General features: G+C 39.2%; 1 protein-coding gene across 20 annotated transcripts in view; it reads right to left on the bottom strand.

Moving 5' to 3' along the window:
- kcnma1a (potassium large conductance calcium-activated channel, subfamily M, alpha member 1a) overlaps positions 1–17,619 on the bottom strand; it is a 220,216-nt gene that overhangs the window by 173,402 nt on the left and 29,195 nt on the right. The window lies entirely within an intron of this gene.

Genomic DNA, 17,619 nt, shown 5'->3' with positions numbered 1-17,619 from the left:
GATCCTCAACTCATCCATCACTTCCAACTGCTACTCAGACTTTCACACTCTTCTTGTTATGTCAGCATGACTTTAACACCAAAAACCAAAAGACAGTGTCCAAAAATTAGGTTGGGGTACCTGGAACGTTACATTTTAGGCCACTAAGAAGGCTGCTATGACACATGTTTGTGTGATTACCCAACACAATGCTCACATTTATCACCTTCAGATAGAAAATAATTCACCTCCGCAGGCAACGGCCATCCATCTTTATTCATGCATGCGTGACAATGCCTTTCAACACCACTTTCAAGCTCTACAGGATGGCCCCTTTAAATCTGGATTCAGCCAACAAGAAAACAATTCTGTTATTCAATGATTCACCCCCGCCAGAAAATGTGTAACAACAAAACAACAGATGAGTGGGAGCTGTTGCATGATGGGACACATTTTCTGAGCATAGCAGTCCATGCATAAGATATGAATGACTAAATATGAGCAAAGCCTTTCGACATGCCAAGCGAGCAGGTGTGCATGTATAAAATAACACGTCCAAAAAATGTTTTTGAGCAGTTTGACTCACAAAGAAATGTGGATGTGGATTGCTCTCCCTCTCATGGGATGTGATGCTCTCTGACAATTTTTAGTGGGCCTTCTTTTTCCACAGTCAGGGCGCTTGTACTGCTTAACCTGTCCTCTTTTATTCGTCCACTCCTCTGTATCAGCTTCCCAATCAAACCACCATTCTCCACAGTCATGGTTGACCAACCATAAATCAACGCCTGAGGTAGACTTTGAGGTTATCGCCACACATCCCTCCATCTTCCCATTCTACCTTCATTGTCATTTCTCTTTCCCTCAGTTCCTCTTCGTTCCTTTTCACTCTCTCCTCTCTTTTCCACTCCACTCCACTCCACTCCAGGGGCTTAAGAGAAGCCTGAAGAGACCAAGGAGATTAGGCTCTCTCTGCTTGAGAGACAGGTCTCATTACCTTTATCATCTCCCGATGCAATAATACTCTCAAAACTCGCACTGATGGCAGGGCCGTGCGCAGGGGGATGTGAATTTACTGAGACAAGCTTAGGTCTTGATTTGAAGGCGGACAATCCGAAAAAAAAGATACAGAGTTCACAAAATCCACGGTTTGGTGTACATTGTTGTTTTTCATACCCTAAATTACCATATTCCCTAATAATTAGGGCTAAACAATTAATCAAAGTGAAACTGCCATTGCAATGTAATAGAATGCAATTTTCAAACAGCAAAGGCTGCAATTAAAAAAGAAAAAGAAAAATATGTACACAGACCTAAAGGGAATATAGTACCTTGTACTTGCTCCCCTTTAAAACCAGCAAAAGTCAATATGTTGTTTTTTCTGGCAGAAATATTACACGTCCACAATGCTTGAATTTAAATCAATCTGTCAATTTTCTACGGTGGCTATACTAGTTAAATAAAGATATGTTATTGGTATCATTTCATGCATGCATTCATCTCATTTAATCATAACATGCAGGCCTGGCCCACAGGATTGAATTGTTAATATGTTAACGATCGTGTTGGTCACACAAAAGAATGATTTATTGGTTGTGTTAAGTGACAAAAGTCACTCCCCAAAAATAACAGTTAGATTATTTTCCAAAATTGTTTAGCCCTACTAACAATTCAGCATTAACAGGTTATTTTTAAACAATTCTGTCATGTATAGTCATGAAAAACCTGAAAGAATGAGGCTGTTTCCCATATAAAACATCATTTAAGATGGAGGAGACATTGCTAGTTTCAACATGCTACATCCTCAGTGAGGAAAGTCATTACTGGCTGTCCCAGAAGTATTAAATGACGCCGCTATCTAATTTGCATAAATAATCCATTTGTATGTAATGTAATGTATGTATCATGGACTCTGTAGGAAAGAGAAATAACGTGGAGGAGACAGAAAGCAGGTAAAACACAACATCATAAATATGTTTAGAACTACAGATAAACTTTCTTTGGTCAATTTTTATTTTTATTTTTTAATGTCTAGATATCAACCCTCCTCCTTTATCTGGGCTGGGGACCAGCATACGTGACCAAATGAGACACACACTTGCGTGATTTCATCTGCTCTGGAAAGAGGAGGGGCTCACAATAGCACACACTGACCACTGAGGAGATCAAAACACGCTTTAATTTCAGATTCTCCAAACTTCAGAAAAGTCACAGGAATGGTCGTCTTTAAAAAAAAAAACTCTCCAGAAGGGTCAAAGTCATTAAATGAAGCGCCAAAAACTATAAGTTGGCAACACTCAGTTGCGGGTTTATCCACTACTTCTTACCGCCGCCATCAGAGCTCACACTGAGGCCCTGATTACACAACAACGTTTCACCCGAAAATGCTAAAACGCAGTGACAAAAATCTGTGTTTACATAGAAACACTGAAGGACTGAAAACGCTGTAGTAAGCATGCCAGGCCTGTAGCTGGTGCTGTAACTGTCTTGTCCAGAAGCTGCTTTTGGTAGATCTCCACTGAAGTAGAGTTGAGCCAATCATCTGGTGTATTGGTGAATGTTAAGAGCAGAAGTGGAGCAACAGATGCACATTTTGTTGAAAGCGGAGTGTGACGTCAGTATTACCACTGAAATCATCAGCTTACTGTTTACACGGCAACAGTGTCAGCAGCGTTTCAGAATAATTCCACTCTGGAGGCTGTTTTCAATAGTTTGCGTTTTAGGTCGGCTGTGTGTAAACGTGAGGCATAAACCATTTCACAAACCGTTCCATCCCTAATAGCTCCTCTGCTTAATTGTTGCGATTCCAAAAAGTTAATGGAGAGCAAAACGCCAATTCAGACTCAAATTCTTCTCATTTTCTAAAACTGCATTGATTAGGTAGTCAGTTTTCGTGCGCAATACAAAGGTCAATGATGTTATCTGGGAAATGTTCTTGTTATAGACTGAGAAGACAGGCAGTCATCTGGGTCTAATGATTCAGACTCTTGCCCTTGATTTGAGAACAGCTCAGAGGCTAACAAATGGAAGTGCAAATGATTTTCTAACTCCAGGCTAATTTAATCAGTTTAAATTTAGATCTCTCGCCTCCCACCGGGTAAAATAAATCAGCTTCCTTCATACAGAATTTGCATGTTTTAACCCTGGAGTAAGGAAGCAGAAACAGGGAGAGAACACAAAGAGGATTGTTATGGCTTGTGCTCTCCTATCAACCAACACCAAGACCCTGCAGTTTGCTCCACAGGGAAGGTTGTGTTTCTTTTACGGTGACCCCAGACAGATAGGACTTTGACCCCAGCTAACAAGACCCATTAGGAGGGACTGGAGTCTTGATGAAACATTGCAGCAAGTGAGGATACACGCTTCTGAGCCTACAGAGAGTCAGTGTAATTATGCAAGACGGCAGCTCGGCGAACCAATCTGTGTGTTTACATGAAAGGTCAGCGCCTTCAGAGGAACACTGGACCGTACTGCGCAGCATTAAGCCTCTATGTGATCTGGAGTGTAAAGTAGGCTGCTGGGCAGGACTGAGGCATACAGGCGCAGTCTTTCTTTGACTGTGTGCTGCTCAACTAAATCAAAGGGTTGGTACTGTAAAGTGAAACGACCAGAGGAACATAGCTCAGAGGAAGCATCCAAGTCACACTGTTAGTGTTTGGTGTAAGACGCCCGTCAGCTCTAGTTTCCGCCGTGATCTGCCTGTTCCTGTTTGTGGCAATGTTGTTGTGTTTGGAACAGGTTTGGGGATTTGAGGAGCTGACAGAAAGCATCGCGGGATTGCCTTTCGCCTGAGGTCGCAAGAGGCATTCCCTGTGATGGCGCTGCGGTGTGGGGGTGGCTTACACGGGTAGGATGACGGGAGGGAAAACCACCTCCCCAGAGTCAGCAATTCGACCCTACAGGCTGTGCTGAAGAGCTCAAATAAACAACACGGAAAATTCAGCACAAAAATAAAAAGTGTTGTCAGGGTGGGTTAGAGAGAAAGAGTTGGCAAGAGCTTTCACATGAGATGATATGAAGACTGAATCAGCTCTTCTCTGGTGTCAACACACTGTGTACTTGATCACTGCAGCGTGGCACAAAACCCAAGGACAAGTCAGTGGAGGTGACACACAGAATGTGTCACGGCTGCATTTGCATTGGAGGGATTTACTTCCTGAAATATACAGAAGACACAAAGGCAGGGAGGACAGTGTCTTTGTGTGTGTGTACAAGATGTGGGATCAATCATACAGCTTCAAGCACTTTAGACAATGACTTACTGTCATTGCAAAAGAAAACTACAATACTCTGAATCCTCTGTGGTCCACTGCAGTGTCAGTACTAACCTTTGGTATTAACTAAAAAGTGTTAATGTGTATAAGATATTGGATAGCAGTATCACCAGCATCAGTATCAGCCCTTGGTACAACTTCAAATCTGAGTGTGAACCAGTAAATAAACTGATCCCACACAATACCCAATTAGCCTGAACTGCTTTTAATTGAATTATAGTGAAAAAAAAACACAGTGTTGTGCTAGGAAGTGTACTCTCCTACTTTTCACATTTAATAGCAGAGAAAAGTTCCCGCACGCTGGCCAACTTCCGGAGAGAATAACTTTAATACTGCATTTCGTCAAAGGTCAAAGACCTTTTTCAAGCAAATGTTTGTGCCAACAGAAGACGTCATCTTTAATAGGAGTGGCTGAGTGGCTCCAACTAATCGCTTTACTGCATGTATAAAATCTAAAAATTAAAATACAGTTCTACAGTTTGATTTAGCAGATGCTTTTGTCCAAAGTGAAGTACAACACAAGCAAGAATTTAGACAGAAGGAAAACCTGGTTAATGTGACAACAGTGCTACAAGTTATTTGGCTGCAGGTGCTGCCATTAGGTGCAGGATTTTATTTTTTATTTATTTTTGAGTGTAGAATAATCTAGCCAACAAACCACAATTAAGTTTCTAAGTTAAGACAGTATAACACACTGATAAAACACAAAACCTAAAAAAGTACAAAACATTTTTCAAAAATATGCTGTTAAGTAAATTAGGTCTTGATAAAGGTAAAGGCCAAGAACGATTAGACAATCTGTAACCTCATAATTGAAAAAAATAGAGAAAAAGAGGAAGTAACAATCACACGTGCAACAATCTGAATTAAATAGAAAAAATAGATGAAAAAAATAAAACAGTAAAAATATTTTTGCTGTTCCTACCTTTTACATTTAAAATAATAGCACAAATGCCCCGGACCTGGCAACCCGTACCACTTTTCAGCACTTTTTGGCTTTTTATGTGTTATTTAATATTAATTTGTGTAACAATAAAATCATGCATTTTTTCTATTTTAAATATTAATTTCTCAATATACAACCTAGCATTAGTGTGTTCATGTCCAGCATGGAAAATTGCCTGTTCAAGGATGCGTTTATGCGTGAATTGGTACTCAGTACTCCAAACAGAATTTGGGCAGTACCTATAAAAGTACTTAAATCAATACCCATCCCAACCCTGTTGGTGGGAACCAAATATTGTTTAGAGTAAGAGTAAGCGCAAACTTTATCATCCCTTTGGGGAAGTTTGTTGTGGAGTCAGTGCTGACATCATACTGCCTCCATAAATAATAATTAATAATTAAAAAGCTGTTTACATATACACAATGTCTCATACACTCGTACAGTTCAACACACAGCATAATGCCCATATTGCACAAAACCAATGACGGAACTAGGGATGTTTGTGTTAAGTCTACAAAACATTTTAACGCTTGCTTTTTGGCACAACATAATTTTTGTCTTAAGCCCCAAAAGCCAGCTGTACATTGTGTATAAGCTGTAGCGGAGCCACCCCCCATTAGCCAGGACTTCATCTCCAGTTAATGATGGCAAATGCTGTGATAATCTACTCTGACGTAGACAATTAAAATGACTGATTGCATATGGGGACACGGCACAGTTTGTTATTATTTTGATCTGGAAATGGGTCTTTGAAGAGATGAGTCTGGTAAAACAAACACAGGACCAGGGAGCTGGATGGTGGTGCTAGCTATGCTAATTTTAGCCACACTCTGCAGACCAAATGGACATCCATCCAGACTTAGTGATTTCATGCTAAGCCATGTTAAATAAATTGTGTTTAAGTGTTTTCTCCCCTCTAGTTGTAGTCAGTTGGAGTTATTGATTCTTAATTCAAGCTTTCCACATCAGAATCTAAAAGGTCAAACCATCCCATGTACTCTGTGCTCCAGTTAAATGAAGACTTGGTCTGATTTCAAACTGAATTTGTGTTTAACATGCTAGGTGGATACGTTTGTGCAGTGTTCTCCCTTTTCTGTCAAATGAACATCACTTAAGGTTAATGTGACTGACTCCATACATTACATCATAATGACACCGGTTTACATTACCACTTCATCTGTGGTTTTAAGAAGCTAAGAGTGAGCCTTGGTAATCCACTCATCTCGATGCATTACGCCTGGTGCAGCAGAGCAACCTCCAGCTCATGAGCTTCTCTTCAAACAGCAGCGGCGAGGAAAGCCACATCACTAATCCCCCAGCCTTAGTGCGTCTATTTAACAGGCTGCGGACGGCCAGTGAAGGTTTACTGTAAGGATGTCTTCCTCTCCCCTTCACCGGCTAATAGCCACTGTTAATCAATACAGCTGTAAGTGCTTTTAAGCACTCAACACCAAGCTCATTTGTCAAAATAAAAGCCGTCAAGGCCCAAGGGACTAATCAAAAGGGATGAAGCAACAGGGAAATTTGCAGCTTGGTAACATGAGAAGGCGTGAGGGCAGGAGGGAGGGTGGGGGTTGTTGAAGCATGTTCAGCTGCAGTTTCAGATTACAGCGTATGGACGGGGAAACAATATTGCGATTTCCCTGTATGATGACCAGACGATCACCTAGTAAAGATTTTATAATTTGCTTCTCAGTCAATTTAAAAACTTACAATAAATACCGGATGTGTAAATTTTGTTCAAAGTACTTGCTTTAGTTTCTTTCTTTCAAAGGTCATTTTATTGATATCAATATTAAGGAAAATAAGAAGGTCGGTCATGAAATAACAATTTTTTTATCTCCAATGGGTAACAACACTGGTCTTAAAGAATAGAAAAGCAACAGAGCATAAATATATAAGGTCACCCACCCACCCTCCTACCCTCCCACAATAACAAAAGTAGTAAGGGGTATAGAACGACAAAATGAGCTGATCATTCAATAAATTATAAATTACAAAGGAATGGTTACAGAAAGTTTAAAGAAACTTTTTTTTTTTTAATGAATTTAGTCTAAGGTAATTAATGCACTAAAAGGATAGAATATATATGCAAACACATATATACAGAAATACACATACACACACACACACACACACACACACACATTTATATATATATATATATATATATATATATATATATATATATATATATATATATATATATATATTGGATATATTCATATACACATAAATAAACACATCCATCCATCCATACACAGAAAGGCATATAAACACAAAGATATATATAGAAATAATAATAATAATAGTAATAATAATGATAATAATAATAACAAAATAAAATAAAATGAATAAATAAATGAAAAACTATATATATATATTTTTTTATTTTTTTTTAAGCTATTCAGAAATGTCTGTAGTACTTGCTTTAGTTTGATACTTTTATACTAAACTCCTGATATCAGTGAAAACAATTTTTCACAATTTAAATAATAGATTGAATTTTCATCAAAGAGTGTCTCATTACAGTTTGACTGAATATGGTTTAAAATTACTCAGAGTACCACTGTGCTCATTTTAAAACCAAGGCTTACAAATCTAATAAGTGAAATTTCAAATTAAAGCAGTTAAATTAATATTCATATGACACACAGATGGGAGTCAAATGTTCTAACAGCACTAATCTCTCTTCATAGAAATCAGCAACAGCTCTATCAAGGAAAATCTCATCCCATGTGTGTGTGTGTGAGCATAGTGCACAGGGAAGCATAAGATCATGATGGACAAACGTCGCTCTCATAAGAGCAGTCCATCGCTCATTGCTTGTCGCCTAGCAACAGAGACCTGGCGGGCAGACAGTAGGTGTGTGAGACAGAGTGTGTGGGAGGGGAGGTTTGGAGGACGGGGGTAGAGAAAGGGACAGAAGCAGTAAAACAGGGAGGAGAAAGACACGGACGAGGAAGAGAAGAGTGATCAGAGAAGTGAGAGTTTGCATGGAGCACGTTTTCAGAGTTTCTCGTTCAATAAATCAAGAATAACAAGAGGAGATGAATTCCCTGTGATTGAAACTGCAGGGAACCTTTAACAAGTCCCTTCACCTCCAGTGTTAATAGATACATAAAAGCTTTTTTAAATATAAATTATTTTCCACCCCTGGACGAGCTGCTGTTTATAGAGACTCAGTTCACACTGTAAATATCCTGCTGCGCGTGAGAATCAAAACCCTGAGAGAGATGGAAGTGAGACATAACACCACAGCACTGCAATCCAAAAGACTGAGAAATCATGCGCCGTAGGTTTATCTATCAGATCAAGTCCGCTCTAATTTCAAACCACTGAATTATCTGCTCAAAGAAGTGACACGACAGCTGCAGCAGTAACCTTGTCAATATCAGCGCTGAACCACAGTTTCACCACCTACGACCCAATAACCCACTCTCCATCTCCAGGACAGTGAATGTGATGAAAAGCCCAGTGCTAACGTTTTATTCATTTAACCATTTCACATTTTCAAGTGTTCTTTTACACAGCAAGACTCCTTCCTCTTTATGAGCCAATTCATGAGTGTTAACTGACTCATCGTGCCGTCATTCCAGCCCTGCATGAACTGGAAGATTTCCTGCTTTTGCAGCAACAGAAAATGGACACATGAAAACTGCAGTTAAAGATGGACAACGTGACAGCTCCCCATAAGTGAAGCAAACATTGAAGCTTCTGCTAAAAGACTGGAATATATTGGTGCATATTAACATAGTAGATTATCTTGAAATGTTTCATATTTTCCATCAGATTTTTGAGACAGTAAGAAATTAGTATTCCTTATAATCATTTCATGTAAAGTAAACTGAAATGTTCCAAGCATTTTTCTGTTTTTTTCTTGGTTATTGTGGCCTTCAGCTCAACATGAAATGGACAGGGTGTCCGCACATCCTTGAAAAGTCTTAAAATGTCATAAATTCATATAAAATGAAGGCCTAGTAAGTTAAGTTAAGGGCAGGACTAGTTAATGTTTTGTTTTGTTTTTTTTTTTCTATGCAGGCTGTAGTCGTAACTTTCCTCTGCTACGGGAAATCTGCTCTGTGTACAGGACTTTTATTTTCGTAGTGAGTATCAGTGGGAACTTCCTGTCCCGACCTCTTTTGACGTCCACTTTTGGCCCTGGTGTGCAATTTATTTACCCAACCTACAAAAGAAGTACAAGAGAATAACAATCTATAACATATGGAAGCTGATTACCCCCAGTTAGAAAAAAAAATAAGAATGAATAAAAAGTCACAATTGTGCGATAAAAAGTTGTGATCACAAAACAAAAATTTATAATATTAGCTTTGAAAGAAAGTGTCAGTTTATTCCTAAAATAACACTTCTAGCCTTCTGTGAAATAAAGCTTTATTGTGCTTTGCAACAAAGAGCCACATTCTGATCACAAAGAAGACAAACTACTGGGTGTTTCCAATAGTTACTTTTTGTAAAATGTGTTGCGTTCATAGACTGTATAAAACATGGACGTAGTCTCGCCGACGTCACCCGTCTGTTTCTGAAACGGGAAATGAAGCACATCAGCTATAGCAGCCATATTGGTAGTGGCAAGGGCTTCGCCTACAGCCATAGGGCGTCTGTCGACCCTCAGCTGTGCCTCTTATTGGGGGAGCTCGCGTTCTTAATATCCTCTGAGCGGCCGCGTTAGAAAAAAATTTACCCCCCATACAGTGGGTGCCGGTAGTAAAATTAGCGACTCAGACAGGAGACATTTTCTGAACCAGGCTGTAAATAGGTTCATTTCTGCTTTGAGAACAGCTTTTTTTGGCTTGGTGTGTATGTGACTTCAGCTACTTCTGGAGCCAGCCTCAAGCGAACACTCGAGAAACAGCAGATTTTAGCACTTCTGCATTGTCTCACATTCTCAGACCGGAGGTTGCCGCTTGGTTGTGTTTTTCTTTGTCGTTGGGTTTATTAGTGGGGTACACTGTGTCCCGAGGGGGCACAGTTGGGCATGGAAACGCAGACAGGACCTGACCTAACCCAGCCAACCCTTACCAAACCGAACTGATCTAAACCAGACTGCTTGATGGAACAATGCCATTTCATATCCAGACATTCATATTTGAGAACTTAAAAAAAAATAAATAAATACAACAAATAAAAAGCAAAAAACAGATGAAAATTAAGAGCAACCTCACCCGCCAAGAAATTCACATCAGCACAAAGCAGCTCAACAATTTGGCTACACAGCTCTACAAGAAAGAGTTCGTACCAAAGGGGGACAAATAGCTGGACCCTGATTAACCAAAGGGTAACTGGAGCAAAGAAAAAATGGAAACTAGGCTAATTACAGCTTTTCAAATGCAGATATACATTCACAATCCTAAGAATAGATTCATAAGTCAAGTCACATTTATGACACAAATGAAGGTGAAACATTGCTAATCCTCTTTTTTTCCCATTAAAGGTGGAGCAGTAGGCAAGGAAGGGCATTCTTACAACACAGGTGGCAAAATACCAAAATACCATCACGTTATTTTTAGCTGAGTAGAGGGTGAAAAGCAGTCCAAGTGCAACCTTGGTACACACTCAATCCTTGCGGCTTGGGCTTTGCAAGACATATATTCTCCTGCAATGGTCTAATGTCACCAACAGCAGCCAAGTCTCAAGGAAACCTCAATGACAAGGACAGAGCAGTGCGGCGGTAACTTAAGAATGCCACTATTCACACTGAGCTTTAATGTGATCACATACTGCGGTGAGTGGCCAGTGTGTGCTATACCTCTTGAGCCAATATAGACCCCTCACATGCTTCACATGCTGTGTCATTCATGCTTGGGGTCTTTCCGTTGTTGATCCTTTAAACTTGCTGTCACTCAAAATCTAGTCCTGGCTTTTCCCAAAGGATGACCTGCTTGGGAAGTCTCCAAATAACACTGAGACTCTACCCTTGATTTATAAAGAAAGCCTCTGGTTGTTGTTTTACACTGAATATTGGAGAGTTTAGCTTTAAATAGCAGGCTTTATTAAATTGTGAGCTAGTAACTGCTAATCAATCAACATAGCGTAGATAAACACTCCCAAGAAAAGTCGTGTAACAGGAGGAGATGCCCTCTTGACCAACTTGCTGATGGAAAATATCCAAAGGATCTCTATAATGGACCCAACTGACAGCACTCTAATTCAATCACGTGTGTTGCAGTTGTGGCTAAGCTGCCTCCAAATACCCCCCGGTCTATTTTAAATGCTGCTCAACAATGACAGACCAAGAAGACTCCAGTGTGCCTGAAAAAACATTACGCAAAAGGGGAGAAACCAAACACCCCGGGCTGTCTCGGTTGAGCATGTGTGAATGTGTATTTGTGTGTGCATGTTCGTCATGTGACCAGAACACATTTCTGTACAGCCTCAGTGTGCCATAAAGACCATTTCTCTGCCTGTCCTATTACCCACAGAATCGCTGGTCGATCCCAAAGACTGATGAGGTCACCTGAATGTGATGCTATACAGAGATTGTTCATAAAACACATCTATAACAGACATGGTTAGTTATCTTGGAGCAGCAGGTCAGAAATAGAAAAAGCTGAAGCCATTTTTTACCCTATTCCATCACAGGGAGGAGGAAGAAATATTTCACTTCTTATCTTTTTCTACTTGGCAAACACGCAAGAAAGACAACATATTTGATGTAAAGCAAAACACTGTTGGGAAGTTGCACTGAGGTTGTGTTATCCCCTCTTAATCAGAGAACGCTGCAGCCCTACAGCTGTTGTTTACTATTAAAGCAGGATTACAGCCACATTTTGCCGGGTTGTTCCAGGAGACTCCGCTGATCACATCCTTTTTCCCAGAATGCCCAGGACCCTGGGGTCACTTCCTACAAGTGTCTAGCGAAAGGGGACCATCGATTTTTCCTCTGCTCTCTAGTCAAAACACAAGGGAGTCAGGCAGACACAAAGGGAGGAAAAGTAGGTAGAACTAACACCCAGGACTCTGTGAAAACAAGTCCAGGGACGCTTGTATTGGAATTTCTGCCCACTGTGGAGTCTTAATTTTGTCACATCACAAGAATCTAAAAACCATAACAAAAGATTATTTACATAAATACATAAGAACTACTGACAAAGGTATGAAAAAGTGTCAGATGGAGAAAAAAAAAGGAAAGGTGCCATTTGTAATTTGGCTGAATTTCTCTTAAAAGACATTAAAAAAAAATAATTTACAGCTAAAATACATAAAATCAAAAAATGATGCTCAATATCCGGTAATTTAGTTTCAGCAATGCTCTCATTCTTTACAAGTAGACTGCTGTGGCATGACAAAACTGCTCAAGGAAGCAGATCTATAGTGCTGGGGTTTTCTGTTTGTAGCCTGCTGGGATTCTTCATTTATCTTAGTGTACAGCGTATCCAATTCAGCAACCTTGGAAGAGCTGGTCGTGAAAAGTAAAGCCAGTGCAGAAGAGCAAGAAACAACTGCAGTTTCCCACTTGGGGCACCAAAATTTAAGGCAACCTTGTTAAAGCCTGTGATATAATGACCATTTAAAGCAAAGGAGTTTGTGATCTCATTTAATTTGATGGTATTAAGGCTACGACAAAACTTTTTTGCTTTTTACACTTAGATTATGGGGCTAACAGAAGTCTTTTCATTTATATGAGAAGCCTGATAATGTATAATGTACCTGCAAAACTCTTCCACTACATTAAGGCCAAGAGTTCCCCTCTTGTACGGTGGCTGGTAAGTGTCAGACGATTTGCAAAAGCCACAACACGAATGCAAGAGCGAAAAACACAATTTCAAAAGTGACAACACTATTGAAATGCTACAACACAACCAAAGTAGAGCCACAACAGAAGTTAAAGAGGTTACTTATCCAAACAGACACAGAAATGTTGTAAAAGTAAGTAAAAATTTAACTTTATCTATGATAAATAAAGCTTCATAGGGGTGTCACCTTGGGATATCCTTCATAGACAGGGATGGGTACTGAAGTAGGTACTTTTATAGGTACCAACAGAATTCTGTCAAAAGTACTGGGTTCTGATTCATGTAAAATCAAAAGGAACAATGTTTAGGAACCTAAATGCATCCTTGTGACTGTGAGGGAGTGGAAGAGTAGGTGATTTTCCAAACTGGACATGCACACAGCATTGCAAGGTTATATATTGAAGAAAAAATATGTTGAATTGAAAAAGAAATATCTTATTATTTCAATATTTTATAATTTCATATTTTTTTACCACATAAACACAAAAAGTACCATGGTACCGTTGGGTCCTTGTACCAATTGCCATGTACCGGGCATTGGTACCGTAATGCTTCACATGTGAAAAGTACTAACCCCTATTCAAAGACTTATATTTTTTTATTTACGTTGGCATTAAAGCTAGATTTATTATAGCTAAAGTTAAAAAAGACGTAATTTCACGACTTTTCTGTGTCTGTTAGGAAACTGTCCTCTTAACTTCTGTTGTGGCTGTACTTCTGTTGTGTTGTGGCTTTTGCATTCCCATTGTTGCGTTTACATTCGTGTTGTCGCTTTTGTAAATTGGCTGACAGCTGTCGACCACCGTACCTTTGCTTTTTCTACTTACATAATGGGGCAAATAGAAGTCTTTTCATTCATATGAGAATCGTGGTGATGTATGATGTGCCAGCTACAGAGGCAGTCTGCCTCAAGGCCTTTAAAAATTTAAAATTTCCTTAATTTTGGGGGATCGGGGGTCGATGATGGGTGATCAGCTCATCCTTACATATGAAACTGATCTCATATTCCTCCGGGAAGGTCTGACAGCCAGTCCTTGTTGCTCTTTGCTCTGAGACCTAAAACTCAGGACACTTCATAAGATTTTATTGTTTCACAGGTATTGTTCAATGATTTTCAATAAAATAAGATTGGAACATTGAAGGTATATGCTGTCAGTTATAAAAAACAAACAACAAAAATCGGTATCGGCCCAAATCAGCATCAGCAGGTCAGGCTTTTTAAGGATCAGTGATCATTGATAGGCCAGAAAATTGTAATAGGTGCACCCCTAATTTCTCCTCTTTAGTTGCTTTTGTTGATCAGCGAGTGATCATCAAATTATCACTTTGCCCCACGGCTACATGTGGTTTCTATCAAGTTCCTGGTCAATAACAGAGAAATGTACTTCATGCCTTTGACCCTAGAGGTTTATTTCTAGATCTATGAACCCAGTCACATATGGAAGAGGATAACAGGAGAAAACAGCTTTTTTGACTGACAGGTGGGAGAATTGCAGCTGATTACCTGGTGCCTCAGCAATGGCTTCAACTCTGCTTATTTACTGCTTTCTTAAGCAGTTTGGGACATTTCCAATGCTCATCTTTGAGCTCCAGAGCGTCTTTGCAGAGACTATGTCATTCTTTAGGTGCATACTGAAATAAGCTCAACCTAGAGCTTTCAGTTTAAGGTATACTAAGCCCATTTGGGGTTTTTTTGTAAATGTTTTCAAAAGAAGGGGATTTTTCATACATCTATAATTTATTCTTCCCTCTACTTCCTTTCCTGCAACAACAGTATTCATAAGTAACCCAAAAATGGCCCAGCTTGAAAACAACCAACAGTAAAACCTGTGGCCCTGGGAATGCATGATGCTTTGTATGCTGTGAAAAATAGCCAGAGGGATGTTTCGTTATTGATTTATGAATATCAGGGGTAAAGAATGCCACCTCCCAGCTCTGTCTTGGTCCCATCAATAATTCAGGACGAGTATCTGTGTCCATACAACAAACGAACAACACACTGCTGCTCCATTATTCATGAGGGGTTCCACCTGTAGCTCCTCCACTGTATTATACGTTTCCTATAGGACGATTTGAAGGAGCTCTGCTGTGCGATAAAGGCCATAAAATGAAGCAATTGTAGGTGTAAGACTCAAAGTGCGGCTGTATTGTTAAGACAGTTCCTGAATACTGCAGGGAGGACATTAACAGGATCCAGGACTAATGGGAAATACATGTGCATGGACTTAACGACACACTTCATCAGTGTAATGATGTGCATTAACTATGTAACAGACAAGTAATTAGTTTAAAAATACCTGTATCACAAAAATGTGAAAAATAAATGATAATTAACAACATCTTGAGCTGGAAAAGGGTGATTTTCTTACAGGAAGAGTCATCATGGAACTCAAACAGAGCTCCCAGCTGTTTCGTTTTTCAGAATTTGTACAAAGCATCTGTCCTCAGCAGTCAGTGAAATAACAAAACAAGAAATGCTGGCTGACTCTGAACGCTGTAGAAAAAACAGGGACTTCCTCTGAGCCCCAAAGCCTAAGTTTGAAAATTTTTGATTGCTTTGTTTGCTCCTTCAAATTAAAACCCAGAAAGCTGAAGCGTGAGAAGAGTGAAGATGTGTGTATGAAAATTGGCATTCTATTCAGTTTTGGTTAGGGGACAAAAGTGATTTGAAATTTGGCTCCAAACAGTCAGAATCCTTCAGGCAGGCTATCAAATCAATAAAACATCAGTCTTCTATTATCCCTTCAGCGTGACTTTCACTGGGTCCCAATAAATAACCCTGTTATCCTCTATGAACTGGTCGCCAGGAGGTCAAGGCTGCACCATAACAGAGAGAGGTCCACAAACTGGTGAAAGTAGGATACTATGATTTATACTGGTGCTTCCTACAGGCTGTATATAAAAGCGGCACATGCAGCATGTGGCTGCAAGGATTCAGTTTATTAGTGCCACAAACTCCAGGTATCCCGACCAGTGATATTAAATCAACATTTTAAGCAAGTTTGATATTTTTGAAATGTGCCTGTTCTCTGGTAGAGAATTGATTCAACATCCAGAGTAAGTGGTAAAAAGTCTCTTTTTAAAAGTTTTATTGGCAATTTTTCCAGATTTTTTTTCCAGGAATTTGGTGTTTCTATTTGCTCACACAGTATGAAAAATGGTGTGAAAAAATATTGATACGGCAATATATCGCAATACTTTGGCCTGTGATAACATATTGATATTTCAACTGTTAATATCAATAATTTTGTTGAAATAAAAATTCATATTTTAGGTGAGTTGGACGTACAATACGTCTTCAGCACCTCCACTGCAATAGATAACGCTGAAGAGCTACTCCACTGTATGTTGCCTTAAATTGTATGATAAATATGATTTCAAAGTATATTATAAATATTTTATTCTGAAACTTGACAAAGTGGGTTTTGATACTGTAAACATCAATGTTATCTCTCTATTCTTGGGTCAGTTAGTTTGAAATTATTTTAAGTTTAATGTTTACAGTGTAGTAGACTGATAAAATAATAATCATAGTCATGTTTTGTGCAATATTAGATATCTTTCTGAGTAACATTGGTTACACCAAGTGGCATTTATCAGTTTCACCAACTGACCACGTCTTTCACTTTCACCCAATAATTTCTGTGCAACATTAGTTTAATGTCACAGTAGTTTAAGTGACAAACTTGACACACTTTGTGTTTTAAGTTAAGTGTTTGTATGAAACACTGCATCTGACTTTTATTATTGCAAACACAATAAAATAGAAAAGTTGTTTTCAATCAACTGTGTAGAAAAATTGCAATATATCATAATACTGTGATGTTGTGATATCATCGTATCGTGACCCAAGTATCGTGATGCGTATCATATCGTGAGGTTTTTGCCAATATCCAACCCTGGTACAAAAAGGCTAAGTAAGTAGACAATGAAATAAAATAAAGTAGAGTTGTTGTTTTGTGGTGCATCTTAGGGGACTTAACCATAGTATCTCTTGTTCACCAACAAAAGCACAAGAAAAACCTTCCCAACAAAACAAAGAGAAAATAAATCACCAATAATCTTTAAATTGTGATTGCGTTTTTATACAACCCAAAATCAGAAGGTTTCAGGTAAATTATCAATTAAAACAAAGTTAAAACAAATATTTTCTTAACCACACCAGTAGCTGAGGAGTATCCTCCGTCACCCAACTGTTGAGTTAAGGGTGAAGAAAAACTTGCGTCAGAACGTATGCACTTTCTTCATCTGATGGTATTAGCTTCAGTATTTACCTCACAGAACTGAGGCTGGTATTCATCTTCTCATCTAACTCTTTGCCAGAAAGAAAAAGAGCAGACTTTCTGTAACTTTTCCTTTATAACTGCCCCTGACTTCTTTTGCAAGTTCCCACCAGTTTCTTTAAATCCTTCTTACCTCTCCTCCGTGAATGCAAACTCCGCTGCAGAGGCTGCACAGAAAAGCAAACCCCCACCTGTGTGTCATGCACAGCCTAAATGTCAGACTGCTAATGCTTTTAATGGTGTTTGTGCGTAGGGAGCTGAGGTGTATCTGTGTGTGTGTGTGCTTGTGTGTGTGTGTGTGTGTGTGTGTGTGTGTGTGTGTGTGTTCTGTATGTGTGAATAAAAACAGCAAGGCCAAGGCTGGCCTGGAGACAGCACTAAATCAC

Source organism: Halichoeres trimaculatus, unplaced genomic scaffold, assembly GCF_033239565.1.
Source record: "Halichoeres trimaculatus isolate MK-OKI-2021-1 unplaced genomic scaffold, fHalTri1.1 fHalTri1_scaffold_8, whole genome shotgun sequence".
Classification (NCBI taxonomy): Eukaryota; Metazoa; Chordata; class Actinopteri; order Labriformes; family Labridae; genus Halichoeres; species Halichoeres trimaculatus.
Note: the sequence above shows the minus strand (reverse complement) of the source record. Positions and strands in the feature narration are given on the sequence as shown.